Source organism: Tenrec ecaudatus, chromosome 5, assembly GCF_050624435.1.
Source record: "Tenrec ecaudatus isolate mTenEca1 chromosome 5, mTenEca1.hap1, whole genome shotgun sequence".
Taxonomy (NCBI): domain Eukaryota; kingdom Metazoa; phylum Chordata; class Mammalia; order Afrosoricida; family Tenrecidae; genus Tenrec; species Tenrec ecaudatus.
This window is the reverse complement of record NC_134534.1, coordinates 86567408-86581448: the sequence shown is the minus strand read 5'-3', so window position 1 is coordinate 86581448 and position 14041 is coordinate 86567408. Positions and strand designations below refer to the sequence as shown.

General features: G+C 40.8%; 1 protein-coding gene and 1 pseudogene across 1 annotated transcript in view; both read left to right on the top strand.

Moving 5' to 3' along the window:
* Nucleotides 1–14041, top strand: part of TOX (thymocyte selection associated high mobility group box) — a 424317-nt gene that overhangs the window by 362166 nt on the left and 48110 nt on the right. The gene's annotated exons all lie outside the window — the stretch shown is intronic.
* Nucleotides 2566–4157, top strand: LOC142448493 (poly(A)-specific ribonuclease PARN pseudogene; annotated as a pseudogene).

Below are 14041 nucleotides of genomic sequence, written 5' to 3'. Positions count from 1 at the left end.
CAAGGTCTGTTTGTTGACCTTTAGGAGTGTTTTACGGTTGAGTCTGAAGGGGTGCCACACCCTGGCCCCCAAGTCTATTTTTGGTATTCCCTCTGGGCTTCCTTGCTCTTCTCCCCTTGCTGTTGTGTTCCACACCATTAGTGTTTTGCCTCAATGTGGTGGGGTCAGGTCACACGCAATTCCCTCACTGTGCCTCCAGTGTTGTCCCCTGCAGGGCTATAGGTCACTGAAGGATATCACATCTCGTAGTGGGGCTGGCCATATGGTCCTCTCTGTGCATTGGCTACTGTGAGCAGGGATATCCGTCCTTGAGGCTTGGTGGACCAGGATGTGTTCCACTCTCTTCCTTCCCCTTCATTTGCTCCTATGTGCTCTCATCAGACATTTCCTCTCCCTGAGCTGTAGCTTCAGTGCTGTCCTCTGAAGCAAATTCTTTTTTGGGGAGGAGCAGCTTTCCAAGTAGTTGGGATTGGGAGAATTACTGTTTTATATATGTTTATAGAGTATCTTGGCTAGAATTTTGTTAAGGATTTTTATGTCTATAATCTTCTATCTTTGTGTGCTCTTTGCCTGGTTTTAGTATCCAGATTTTGTGAGCTCCATCGAATGATTTTGGAATGGGCTTTCCCCATTTTGTATGTTCTGGAATAATTTGTGTTATATTGGTGGACTCACTGAATACTTGCTGGAATTCCCTTGTGAAGCCGTCTGGTTCTGGGTTTTTCTTGGTTGGCAGTTTCTTGATGGGCTTCTTCATTCTTCTTTTGTTATGAGTCTCTTGAGGTTTTCTACTTCTGTCTGAGTTAATTTGGGTGAGTATTATATTTCTAGGCATTTGTCCATTTCTTCTAAATTACCCCGCTTGGTGGGGTACCATCTTTCATAGTAGTGTGTCGGCTTTCTTTTTATTTCATTTGGATTTGTTGAGATGTCTACTTTGACGTCTCTTATTCTAAGTAGCAGCACCTTTTCCTGAGCTTTAATTTTGTTCATCCTTTCAAGGAGCAAACTTCTTGTCTTTTTAATTTTTCCCACTGTTTTTGCTGGTTGGCTGGTTTTCTACTTTATATATTTCTGTTCTGATGCTTATGAATTCTTTTACTATGTTGTTCAAGGGTTTATGCTGTTCCCCTTATTCTACTTGTCGGAGGGATTGCGTGAAGGTATTGATTTTGAATTTCTCGTATTTTTTCATGTATGCTTTAATTGCTTTAACTGATAACTTAGTTTTATATATATATGATATCGTTCTTATTTCTTTCAAGGAATTTTTTTAATTTCACTCCTTCTTTGATTCAGTACCCAGTTGTAGCATCATGTTTAATACTCATGTTTTTGTCTTTATGTTTTTGTTCCTTCTATTATTGACTTCTAGTTTGTTTGGGTTTTTTTTAATCATTTTATTGGAGGCTTTTATGACTTCTAGTTTTATAGCATTGTAATGTGAGAAAATGGATTGTAGGATTTTATTTTTAAAACTCTGTTAATGTTTGCTTTGTGGCCAGTTTTTGAGGTTTCATGTGCATTGGAGAAGAATATATCATGTGGTGTTGTTGGCTACATTGTTTTGTAATGTCTAGGGGGTCAAGTTGATTGATTGTTTAGCTCTTTGGGTTCTTTATTGTATTTTTTCCCTGATTATCTGTCTTTCCCGGAGAGTGGCATATTGAAATCTCACATTATTGTCAAGCTGTCTACTTCTCCAATTCTGTTAGGTTTGATTTATTATTTTGAGTGTCTCTCGTTGAATGCATCTGTGTTTAGCATGGTTATGACTTTGGAGGATATTGTTCCAGTAATCAGTATGTGGTGCCCATTCTTGCCTCTTATTATGTTATGTGCCTTGAAGTCTAACTTTTCAGAGATTAATATTGCCACACCTGCTTTTTTATTGTTGCCATCACTTGATATCCTTTTCTCCAGCCTTCGCTCTTTAGTCTTTGTGTCTGAGGTATGTTTCTTATAAACAGCATAGTGATGCATCTTGATTTCTTATCCAGTCTATTACTCTCTGTCTCTTTACTGGTATATTTAGTCCATTAACATTTGGTGGGATTATTGATATGTATGAGTTTGGAGAGGGTGAGAGGGGGTAAATAGTTTCTTTGTTCTTCATGTATCTCTGTTTTGTTTGGGATACTGCTTTGAGTATGTTGGGTTTTGTAAGGAATTGTCTTGTATGTTGATCTCAGGTTTGTGTGCAACTTTTGTTGATTTTTTTGGCCACAAGAGCCCAATTAGTATTTTTTGTTGTGGTGGTCTTGTTTTTCTAAAACTTTGCTGGATACAAGATTCTTGGTTGAATGTATTTTTCTTCAAAGTTTATGTATGTCTTAAAAGGGAGAGGAGGGATAGGCTATTGAGGGGGGAAGGATGAGAACTGAGCAGAGAAAAGGAGCCACATATATAGAACACTAACAGAGTATTACTGTTCATTTCATTTCCTGATATAGGTTGTGTAAATATACATACCAGTAGTATGTTTCATCAAAAAAGAAAATCTCCAGATTCCTCACCCCTCAAACCTTAACAGTGCCCTGAAGTGGCCTAAAAAAATACCCATGAACCCCGAAACCCTTCCATCGGTTCTCACCAGATGTCAAATTTGTCTATCAGAGTTCAAGCATTGACTTTCTAGCAAGCCAAGGATTTGATTTCAATAAAGTTTTCCGTAATGGAATTCCATATTTAAATCATGAAGAAGAGAGGCAGTTGAGAGAGCAATATAATGGAAAAGTTTGCAGTCTAATGGCGCAGGAACACTGTCGTATGTATCTCCTAAAACTTCAAAGTATCCTGTGACAAATCCTGAGAATCAGAACAAATTTATTGACGAAGTGATAGAGAAAATAGAAGAGTTATTACAACGTGATGAAAACAAGAACTTGGATTTAGAGCCACGTACCAGGTTCCAGGGAAAACTGATGTATCAGACTTCGAAGTGGAAGTATCCCCAAGGCATCCATGTTGAACTGAAAAGAACGAGCGGTATATAGTTGTCAGTAAAGTAGATGAAGAAGAACGCAAAAGGAGAGAGCAGCAGAAGCATGCTAAAGAACAGGCGGGGCTGAATGATGCTGTAGGATTTTCTGGCGTCATTCAGGCCATTGCTAATTCGAGGAAACTTGTTACTGGGCACAATATGCTGTTGGACGTCATGCACAAAATTCATCCGTTCTGCCCGCTGCCTGCCGACTTACATGACTTTAAGGAGATGGCAACTCGTGTCTTCCCCAGACTCTTGGATACTAAATTGATGGCCAGTACCCAGCCATTTAAGGATATCATTAACAACACTTCCCTTGCGGAATTGAAAATGCGGTTAAAAGAAACACTTTTCAACCCTCTGAAAGTTGAAAGTGCAGAAGGTTTTCCAAGTTATGACACAGCTTCATGAAGCAGGCTATGAGGCTTATCTCACAGGACTGTGTTGCATCTCCATGGCAAACTATCTAGGTTCTTTTCTCGGTCCTCCAGAAATTCACGGGTCTGCCAAACCCAAACTCATTGAACCTTTCTATAACAAGTTATTTCTTATGAGGGTCATGGATATACCCGACTTAAACTTGGGAGGATCAGGCTTGCAACCTAAGCGTGATCATGTTCTCCATGTGACATTCTCCGAAGAATGGAAAGCTAGCGACCTTTACCAGCTTTTCAGTGCCTTTGCCATCAATACAAGCAGATATGCAGAAAGCTATCAGATCCAGACCTATGCTGAATATGTAGGGAAAAATACATGAGAAGCAGATCAAGAGAAAGCGGCCAGAAGATCGTTGGAAAGAGGCCAAGATCAAGTATGTAGACATTCAATGCATGCCCTACGCTTTACAGAACCACTGTTAGTGCACCAATAGTTTGACAGCCACCAGCACAATAGGAAAAATAAGTGTGAGTCCTAGTGTGGAAGATGCTGCTTGGAGGATGGAGTGTTGGGGGAGATGTCTGATGCTGAGTTTGAGAACACAGATTCCTGTGCAGAACCCCTCTCAGAGGAAAGGAAAAAGTCCAAGAATTTTAAAAGAATGAAGAAAGAGCTTTCCCCAGCAGGACGCATCTTGAGCAGCTCAGCCAAGCTTTTTGAAGTCCCCGATACATGTAACCAGGACCTGAGTGAGACAAGTCATTGGTGCTGTGCCCAAGAAAGAGCCATCTGACAGTGTTTGGAAGCCATGTGGATTGAATTTAATAAAACACGGTGCAGGAGGAGTTGGAAACAGAATGTGTATGTCCTGTTTGTCTTCAGTGACAAACAAGTTCATCTAAAAAAAACCATCTTTTCTGTTGAAAGTCCAAGACTATTCTAATCGCTGCCCCTTACTATGTGACAGCTCTTTTTTATCTTTGGCTGCTCTTAGAAATTTTTCCCTGTCTTTGGAGAGTGTTACTAAATATGTCATGGTGTTTTTCTTTTGTTATCCCTCTTGATGTAATTCTCTCAGCTTTCTACATAGTTATCTTTTCATCCTTTAGGCAGTGAGAACATTTTCTTCTAAGAATTCTTAGACTATCCTCGCCATGATTTTTTTCTTTCTTCATCTTAGGGAATCACTGTAAGTTTTAGATTATTCCCCTTGATGGTGACCTACATTGTTCTTAGGCTTCCTCCTTTGCATTTTCTGTTGCTTGTTCTTCTCTACGTTCTGTCTTCACGCTCACTAATTCAGGGTTCAATCTCTTTAATTCTGTTTTTATGCTTTTTTCTATAGTGTTGTGTAATTCTCTTATCATAGCGTTTAACGCCTGTGTTTCTGTTTGGAGGTTTTTGGTAAGACCTGTAGTGAGGTTTCTAGATAGTCTGTTTTCCTTTTCTCTCACACACCTCATTCATCTTTTATACATGCACAATCTACATTCTTCTGAATTTCTTTCTGAAAATTCCATAGTCTCTTCAGTTTCACCCATTTTTTAAAGATATCGGTGTCATTCACTTATTTATGTGTATTCCTCTTTGTGTGTGCGTGTGTGTGTATGTGTGTGTACCAGTTTTCTATTATGTCCTTGACATTTTGGTGTAGCTGTTACAGGTGGTAGGGAGGTGGGATTGTGCAGCAGTAGTGATTCTGTTGAATGTTATAGTAGAGAAATAATAAAAACTTAAGGACGCTTATTGGGGGCTTATGAGAGGCCAAAGAGTGCAAGGGAAAGTAATGGACGGTGGCAGGAGAAACAGCGCATCAGGTGGTGCTAATTAATGGGTTGTAGAAAAAGAAAGAGAAAATTCCTTAGTTTGAAGGACAAAAGAAAGGGTAATACTGATTGAAATTAATTGGAAGAGTAGTGTGAGCTTTTGCTTAGAAGAAAACGGTAAAGAAAGAAAAAGATTCGAGACATTTTTTTAAAAAAGAAAGGAAGCTATTGGTGTTTGGATTCTAAGCTCTGCCCAAGAGTATTATGACTGGTGTGGGTGAGAGCAAGATGTGTTTCCTGGGAGAAGATGGGATGCCCAAGTGGGGTCAGGACCTGTGTTGGAAGCTCAAAGGGAGATGGCTTGAGCAGCCACAATCAGTGCCTGTGGGGGAGTGGCTCCACCTGGTTGGGTTTTTTGGGGTGGCTAGAATATGTTTGTGCTCTACAGGGACCTGGAGGCAAGGAGGTTGAGTGAAATGGCAGGATACGGAGCAGTTTCTTAAGGCAGTCCTGAGGGAGTATGGAGGTGTCGGGCTGACACCTTCCATTAGAAAGAGAGGGATAGGGGAGATCAGGGCTGGGCACATTTTGTTGGGAAGTCTTGCCATTCTTATTTCTAAAAAGCCCTCTGGCCTTCTTCAGAGACACATTTGTTTGTCCTTATAGCAGTTCGTGGTACTTTCAGTGTTCTTTGCCACCACAATTCAAGTGCATTGATTCTTCTTTGGACTTCTTTATTCGAGGTCCAACTTTCACATATGTGTGAGGCAATTGCAAATACCATGTTTTGGGTCAGGCAAAGTAACATTGGGTCCTCAAAGTCACATCCTTGCTTTCCAATATACTCAAGAGGTCTTGTGCAGCAGATTTACCTAATGCAAATTGTCTTTTGTCCTCTTGTCTGCTGCTTCCATGATCATTATTTATGAATCCAAGCAAGACAACGGTTAGTAACTTCAACCTTGTAGCTGTTAATCATGATGCTACCTTTTGGCGCGGTTGTGGGGATCTTGGTCTTCTTTGCATTGAGGTATGATCCACACTGGAGGCTGCAGTGCTTGATCTTCACCAGCAGGTGTTTCCAGTCCTCCTCACTGTCAGTGAACAAGGTTATAGTATCTGCATATCACAGGTTGTTAGTAAGCTTTCTTCCAATTTGATGCCACATTTTTCTTCATACAATCCAGCTTCCTTGATGAGTTGCTCAGCATACAGATTGAATAAGTATGATGAGAAGATACTACCCTGTTGCATACCTTTCCTGGTTTTAATCTATGCAATATCCCCTTGTTCCATTCACACAACTGCCTCCGGATCCAAGTAGAAGTTTTGTATGAACACAATGAAGGGTTCTGGAATTCCCATTCTTCTCAAGAGAATCCATAGTCTATTATGGTCCAGACAGCCGAATGCCTTGGTTAGGCAATAAAACACAAGTAAATATCTTCCTGGTACTCTCTGCTTTCCGCCAAGATTCATCTGACATCAGCAATGATATCCCTTATTCCACATCCTCCTCTTAATCTGGTCTGAAACTTTGACAGCTCCTTGTCACTGTATTGCTGCAACCATTCAATTTATATGTATTCTGTTAGAATCAAGACATACAGATTCCGATGTATAAGAAAGCACGTAGGGGGCATATAATCAAATGCCTCACAAATATGGTTGTCTAGGTTTGAAGGCTTAGCACCAAAGTCTTATCAGACAATTCAGTCAATTAGTATAGTTTATAATTTATAATGTTTATGCTTTAGATCATAGTTTGGTGAGTAGTGTCTGTGGACTTAAAAACTCGTGAGCGACCTGATCCCCAGCCTATCATGGGAATGGCCCTAGATCTAAAATTTCATCCCATTGTGCTCAGTGTTTCCATGAGTGACTCACTCCATAGCAGCTAACAACAACCATACAAACCTGGGGGGCAGCTTTGGCCCCTCTAAAATGACGTGTCCTCTGCTTTGTGTTTTTCAATCAAATAGAGGCTAGCCATCTTTTTTTGATGATCTAACCTAACAAAGCTAGTGAGACCACAGATCATCCGACAGAATGCAGCTTACAATACACAACGTGTGCAGGCTCATTCCAGGGACAAGCAATTAGAGAGTCGAATAGGTACAGTCAGGTTCTGTGCGTGCAGGGGAAAGCATATTGCCTGGACAGGCTGCCGCTCTGCTCCTGGTGGCAGCCGTCTCTCCCAGTTTAAAAGAATTGCCAACAGAGGAAACATGCCTGACTGGAATGCACAGTTGGGCACCAAGAAAAAGTTCTGCAAAATAGCCCAAAGTGTTATTAGCGCCTGTTCTGTCCCGTCATGTTGACCCATTATGGATGCCTGATATAGCTCGGTTTCAAACTAAAGTAGTTGTATTTTACTTTCATTTAATATTCAGGTTGGGAGTGCACACGTACGTTTATTTTGAAAGGACTGTTGCCAGAGGAGGGTGCTAATCTTCACGTTTTCGGACCAGTGTACATGTTCAAAACAAGCCGGCCTGACGCTTATTGGCCTTGTGTCAGCAGCTGGTTCAAATAATAGCAAGGATTCCAAGTGCCTCCGTTGTTGAAACACGCCTGTGGTCTCCCGTAGCCCGCAATCAGGAACAGCAACAAATATCAACACCAGCTAGGAAAAGCGGACAAACCCATTGGCGACTTATGTGGAGCTTAGAAAATTACAATCCTTAAGGGGAAACGGCCATTAGGGAGATTGCAAGTGAGTGTTTTCTTGACAGCCAGAGAGGACAAGACGAAGAGATGCACGGTGTGTTTACATCACGTGCTTTCTGGAAGTGGAGCGTAGGCTCGGGGAGGGAGGCGGCGCAGCGTACAGATCTTTATTGTCAGAAGCCAGGGAAGAAGTGGATTTACTTTGCTTTCTGTGAAGACTCATTCAACGAAGGAAAATCAAAAGGGGGCTAAAACAAGTGCTAAAAGACCTCGGAGGAGCACAGACCTCCCTTTTGAATCATTTCTCCCAAATCCTCTGAATCAACTTCATGTATCAGGGATCTTGTTCGGAATAGGAGCAAACATGTGTTTGGCATTCCAACTGGAGGTTTTCCATGCTAATGAATGGTGAGATGTTGGCGAGCCCATTCCAGAGACGTACAAAGTTGTCTGAAAGGCACCAGATGGAGAAAGGGAAATAAAACTTAAGTGTCGCTGTGATGTTAGGTTTTGATACTTAGTTTTCACTGGCTGGAACCAGCAACAAAAAAATACAAAGTTAATAATGTGTCCTTTGTGTGAGACTCCAAAGAGTTTCAATAACGAATCAGCATCTTTTTTATGAGGCGCTATCAAAATTTTCATCTATCTACATAATACGTGAATTATCTTATCCTGCTTATGGGAACACAGGACTTGGGTCCACAATGATGATATGGTGCAAGTCAAATAAAATAAAGTCTATTAAATCAGAATCTGCGCAGCTGGGAAGCAAAAGAGATCGGTCCAAAGACCTATAAGTAGAAAAGGAGAGTCGCCTTAAATCGGAACCAGATGTAAATCACTAAATGAACCTCCATTCCCTAATTGGAGACACAGTCAGGCTGCAACACATTTAGCAAATTACAAACAAAATGTTCTTGTTTACATTGCATTCAATGGCTTTAAAGCTTCAGCCAAAGAGCTAAAATAAACATGCTGTTTTGCTAAAAACAGAGCAGAAGGCCTCTTCAGAGAATGGTGCATTGGGCAGAAAGTACAGCCCACGGGAACCTAGAGAGTGTATCTTTGTTAATGCTTCCCTGTCGTGGACGAGGAAAATGGATTTACCTAGTGATCCTGAGCCTAATGAGCAGATTTCACTTTCAGGAAGCTGGTTTGCAAACTGTGACATATGCCTTCTTTCAGGATGCATAATTCATATCCAAGGATATTAGCCATAGCAATTCAGCTCAAAAGCAACACCTCATTATTTTATCCCTCAGTATTTATTCCTATGTTTGACGCCTCATGAAATTACTGTTAATGTGTTTATATAAGGGCGAATCTGACACAAGTGGGAAGAATATCATTTCCCACTCATTCTTTCCTGCTGCTGTGTCCTCTTCCCCTGGTAGAAGTGGCAAGTGTAAATAGTTAATTTGCTTCAATTATGAGCCTGTCCTGGTAAATTAGAAGCAGCAGGGATATGAAGAGCCAGAATTGCACTTGTGAGGCAGCTGACAAATCCTCAGAGCCCGTGGAATCCAATCATTTACTCCTCATTGCCGCTCAAACACTCACTACATAAAGTCTGGTGGGCTTTGCTCTCGTTTTATTTTAAAATTTTGCTTTTATGTCAGCAGTACTTAAAGTTAACTAAAATCCTGTTATACTCTAGCATTCCCACATGTGTTTATCTTGGCCACTTCCTTATAAACATTAAGCATTTTCCTGATTTCCTAAGAACTAGGAATGGCTAAGACTTTTTCTTTTCCTTTTTTTTTTAAAGCAAAGGGAGGAGTGAAAAGATACCGTAGACCAGGGTCCTAAACTTTTTAAACAGGGGCCATTTCACTGTCCCTCAGACCCGTTGGAGGGCTGGACTATAGTTTTAAAAAAGACTATGAGCAAATTCCTATGCCCACTGCACATATCTTATTTTGAAGTAAAAAAAAATGGCCATAAACACCAGGCGGGCCGAATAAATGTCCTCAGTGGGCCGCATGTGGCCCGCGGGCCATAGTCTGAGGACACCTGCTGTAGAACAAATGTGAATTTAAAAACTGTAAAATAGAAGAAATTTAAAACTGGCAAGTTATATGGGATGTTGAGCAGATTTTACTTCTAAATCATAGATATCTATGTGTATATAGAATTTGATTACTGTATATCTTCATAGGCACAAATGTATATAGCACACATAAACGCTTTTACATAGTTTGACATATTTCACTTACAGTTTTCGTGGCATTGGTAGGAAGATGATTCTAACTGAAAAGTCGAGTCTTGTGCTTCACGTATTGCCACATCTATAGTGGAGCCAAAATTACAATACAATATTACAATATGTAAAAGTGTTTGGGGTAGGTTCACCTGCATAGCAAACCCTCTATCGCCGTTGATGTGCATTTTAACTTAGAAGGAATTCAGTAATTATCTAAGAATCATGCTAATGCTGCTTCATAGGAAGACAACCTGAGGTTAGGGCTTAGGCGTGCGCACCTGTAACAGACGAAGCTCCACCCTGACTCTGGGCTTCAGCAGTCAACTAAAAGACAGCTCCGTGCCAGCCCAGGTCTGGCAGCATGGAGGGGATTTTTCAATCATTAGAAGGAATACCTGAAACAGACACATATCTTTTAACACTATTAGATTTGATTCACACCACTTTTCTGCCAAGTACTTGTTATAACACACTGAGTAGAATAATCACCCTTTCTCAGTCTGTCTTTTCTTATCTGTAAAATAGGGATAGAAACCTTGAAGCAGCATTCCTGCTGGTGTTGGTTACTGTCCACTTGGTGTGACTGCTAACCGCCTCATGTGTGTGTAATAAAATAGCTCCATAGGGTTTTCAAAAGTGGGGCCTTTGGAAATAGATTGCTAGGCTGCCTTCTGAGATGTCTGTGGGTGGATTTGAACCATCAACCTTTCAGGTAATAGTCAAGCATGTAACAATCCCACCCAGGGACTTAAGGAAAAATTAGAGGGTAGATACATATAGCTATCGTGTGTGTGTGTGTGTGTGTGTGTGTGTAGTTAGATATGAAGGGACCTTTTGACTGGCTGCTAACTACAAATTTGATGGTTCAAATCCACCAGGGTCTCCATGGAAGAAAAATAAGGCTTTCTGCTTCTGTAAAGATTTACAGACTTGGAAACCTAATGCCCTACAGAGTCACTGTGAGTTGGAATTTACTCAAAAGTTGTGAGTTTGATGAAAAGTAATTCAATCAAGACATACTTTAAAAAAATCATTTTATTGAGGGCTCATACAACTCTTATCACAATCCATACATACATCAATTGTGTATAGCACAGTTGTACATTCGTTAACCTCATCATTCTCAAAACATTTGCTCTCCACTTAAGCCCCTGGCATCAGCTCATTTTTCCCCCTCCCTCCCCACACACCCCTCCTTCATGAAGCCTTGATAATTTATAAATTATTATTTTGTCATATCTTACTCTGTCCGACATCTCCCTTCACCCACTTTTTCTGTTGTCCGTCTCCCAGGGAGGAGGGTATATGTAGATCCTTATAATCAGTTCCCCCTCTCGAACCCATCCTCCCTCCACCTTCCCAGTATCCCCACTCCCACCACTGGTCCTGAAGGATCATCTGTCCTGGATTCCCTGTGTTTTCAGTTCCTATCTTTACCAGTGTACATCCTCTGGTCTAGCCAGATTTGTAAGGTAGAATTGGGATCATGATAGTGGTGGGGAGTGGGGGAGGACACATTTAGTAGCTAGAGGAAAGTTGTATGTTTCCTCTTTACTACACTGCACCTTAACTGGCTCATCTCCTCCCCGCGACCCTTCTGTAAGCGGATGTCCCGTTGTCTACATATGGGTTTTGAGTCCCCACTCCACACTCCTCCTAATTCACAATGATATGATTTTTTGTTCTTTGATGCCTGATATCTCATCCCATCGACATCTTGGGATCACACAGGCTGGTATGCTTCTTCCATGAGGGCTTTGTTGCTTCTGAGCTAGATGGCTGCTTGTTTACCTTCAAGCCTTTAAGACCCCAGATGCTATATCTTTTGATACCAGGCTCCATCAGCTTTCTTCACCACATTTGCTTCTTCACCCGCTTTGTCTTCAGCGGTTGTGTCCAGAAGATGCACATCATAGAATGACAATTTAATAAAAGAAAGTATTCTTGCATTGAGGGAGTACTTGAGTGGAAGCCCAATGTCCTTCTGCTACCTTAATACTAAACCTATAAATGTATGCACATCGATCTATTCCCCATCCTCATATATAATATATTTGCATATGTACATGCCTACATTTAGACCGCTATAAATTCCCTCTGCCTCCTAGCTCTTTCCTCTATTTCCTTGGATTTTCCTCTTGTCTCGCTATCACGCTCAGCCTTCATTTGGGTTTCAGTAATACCTCTGAGTTACATTACCCTTGATTACACCCTACCAGGCCTCCTACACCCTCCTCACCAATGATTTGGATCACTTATTGTTCTCTTGTCCCTGGGTTTTTTAACACCACTTCCTTCCCCCCACCTCCCCCTCTCCCATGGCCCCCCAGAACTATCAGTCCCGCTGTTTTCTCCTCCAGATTATTTATCCAGCCTATCTTATTTAGACAGACCTGTGGAGATAATAACATACACAAAAACAAGACAGAGCAAAACCAAGAAACAAAAGAAAACAAAACAACAACAATAAAAAGGCAATAACAAAAACACACACAACAACAAAAAAGAAAAGCTTATAGTTAGTTCAAGGACTGTTCGTTGGCCTTTAAAGTGGTTTTCCGGTCAAGTCTGATGGGGTGCCAAGCCCTGGCCTCAAAATCTATTTTTGGTATTCCCTGGGGATGTTGTTGCTCTGTTCCCCTTTCGGTTGCATGCCATTAGTGTTTTGCCTCAGTGTGGTGAAATCAGATTGGGCGGAATTCCCACACTGTGTCTCAAGTGTTTTCCTCTGTAGAGCTATAGGTCAGTGAGGGATCTCGTGTCTCAATGGGGCCAGCCATATGGTCTTCTCTGTGGATTGGCTTCTCTAAGCAGGAATATCGTCCTCAAGGCTTGGTGGGCCAGAATGTGCTCTACTCTCTCTTCCTCTCCCTTCATTTGCTCCCGTGTGCTCTGATCAGACATGTCCCTCTCCCTGAGCTACAGCTTCAGTGCTGTCCTCTGAGATAAATTCTACAGGGGGAAGGGCAGCATAGTTGGGATTGGGACCGACCCCTCAGACAAGGTATATGTTTCAATGCCTTTTTGGTTCTATAGCTTCTGTGCCTTAAATTATGTGGTATACATATAGATTTTCAAGTACTGTATATTACTTACTTGAACATCAGACGCATACTACTCTCCTTCATTTAATAAACTGATAATTATTCTTGAGGCGCTCTTTTGAGTCTAGGTACTCGCTTCTGGTATTGGTCATTCCAAAAACAGGTTACATCAAAATTACTTATAGACCCTTTTTGGATCCCACAAGTGTTTTGCTGTAATACTTTGAATCATGTGAATCCTCCAAATCCTATTTCCTAAACTTACTTGATTGGGGGACCACTTAAGAAAACTCCTGAGCAAGTGACATGAAATGGAAATTTAACCACATTTGTGTTCAACATGGAACATAGATGCACTTAAATAATAAGAACATTGAAAGAACCCACAAAATTTAAATTTCTAAAGGATATGGAAGGAAATTGCAGCTAATTTATCATTCTCCCTATATTCTAACAATTTTCTTAACAATAAAAGTTGAAGTTGAAATAAATACATTTGAAATTGACCAAAAAGTAAAATGCCTTTTACTTTAGTTTTTTGTAATATTTGACTAGAATTCAGAACTGAGAGAATTTTAAAGTTTTTCTTTTTGTTTCTGTAAAGAATTTGTTGACATAAACCATGGCGGAGATTAACTGAGGACCAAAGCAGACAAAGCAATGGAAAAAGGAATTAAATTGTATTATAAAATTTGTGCTTTTTCTGTATCAGGAACCAAGTGACAGAATAGGTTATGTGTTGTAACGTGGACTACAAGGTCGTCAGCTCAAAACCAGCAAGTGCTTCACAGAAGATGATGCTTGGGTGCATGTAAAGATGTAGTCTTGGCAACCCACAGGAGCAGTTCTATCCTCTCCCGTACGGTCCCTATGAGTCAAAATCATCTGAGTGGTAGTACAATTTGTTTTGTTTTTGTGTCAGGCATAAATTGATGTTCAGGGAAGACGCAAAGATGAAAAGAATAAGAAGGCAGATTTACTAAAAAAAAAT